At 60.7% G+C, this 1,053-nt stretch overlaps 1 non-coding gene across 1 annotated transcript; it reads right to left on the bottom strand.

The window, feature by feature from the left end:
* Window positions 1-762: 762 nt before the first annotated feature.
* Window positions 763-844, bottom strand: TRNAL-CAA. Its single transcript has one exon. It is a non-coding gene; the product is annotated as a tRNA-Leu (tRNA).
* Window positions 845-1,053: the final 209 nt, after the last annotated feature.

Raw genomic sequence — 1,053 nt, 5'->3', positions numbered from 1 at the left:
GTGATGAATCACCCTCCCTCTTACAAATCTCTGCCTTGTTCCAATGAGAATTTTTCTGATTTCTGCTTCCAGCCATTGGTTCTTGTTATGCCTTTGTAGCCTCAGCCCCAACAAGACTCAGGCCCATGTCACTTTCATCCTGGGTTTCAGATGAGTGACCCCTAGAAGTTGGGTGGCCACCGGTGCCTAGACCATGGCCTGGCCACAGAGGCCCCGCCCCTGCTCATCCTCTTCCCCCAAGGCCCCACCCACTGTTCACTGCCCTCCGCCCCCTCCCCCAGGCCCCCTACCTGCCCCTCACTTCCCCCAAGACGCCACTCACCTGCTGCTTGCTCCTCCCCTAAGGGGGGCTGCCAGGGGGCCATGGGGCCAGGCACCCATCACTGTTTCCTACCTTAGGTGAGCGGAGGGTGGGGGGTCCCTGGGGAAGGAGGCGGAGCAGGGGCAGGAAGAGGCAGAGAGAGGGAGGGGGCTCGGGGGAAAAGGCCCAGTGGGGGTGGGGCGCAGGCCTTGGGGGAAGAGGCGGAGGGGGGATGGGAGGAGGCAGAGCAGGGCATCGGGTTAAGAGGCAGAGCGGAAAGGGGTGCAGGCTGGGCCCCCACTTCTCTGGAGCTTCGCTTCCAGCACTCGAAAGATGACAATAGGCCCACGGAGGGGTGACTTGCCCCACATCCCCAGTGTTCCCCCCTGCATGGGCGGCCGTTTGGGGGAGACTCAGCCACCCCTGGCCTCTTAGACGGGCGGTGGCTAAAACACTGGCCTTGCTGTGAGCAGGATTTGAACCTGTGCAGGGAAACCCTCTTGGATTTTGAGTCCAACACCTTAGCCACTCGGCCATCACAGCTGTGAGCAAAGCAGCCCCCTAAGGCCAGAGAAACGCCCAGGCCTGACGTCATCTGAACTGCAGAATTCAAACAGCAAACCTGGCTCCCAAAGCACCAGGGGGAATTTGGGGCTCTCGTTCCTTCGCCGTGTGGTTAAGCACCAAACCAGCACCCTCCTGTGGGGTCTGTCATTGTTCCTCTCCACACTGTAACGATCCAGACAGGGAGA

The sequence above is a fragment of the Mauremys mutica genome, chromosome 10 (assembly GCF_020497125.1).
Source record: "Mauremys mutica isolate MM-2020 ecotype Southern chromosome 10, ASM2049712v1, whole genome shotgun sequence".
In the NCBI taxonomy this organism is placed as follows: Eukaryota; Metazoa; Chordata; order Testudines; family Geoemydidae; genus Mauremys; species Mauremys mutica.
The sequence above is the reverse complement of the archived record's forward strand: the minus strand, read 5'-3'. Positions and strand labels throughout refer to the sequence as shown.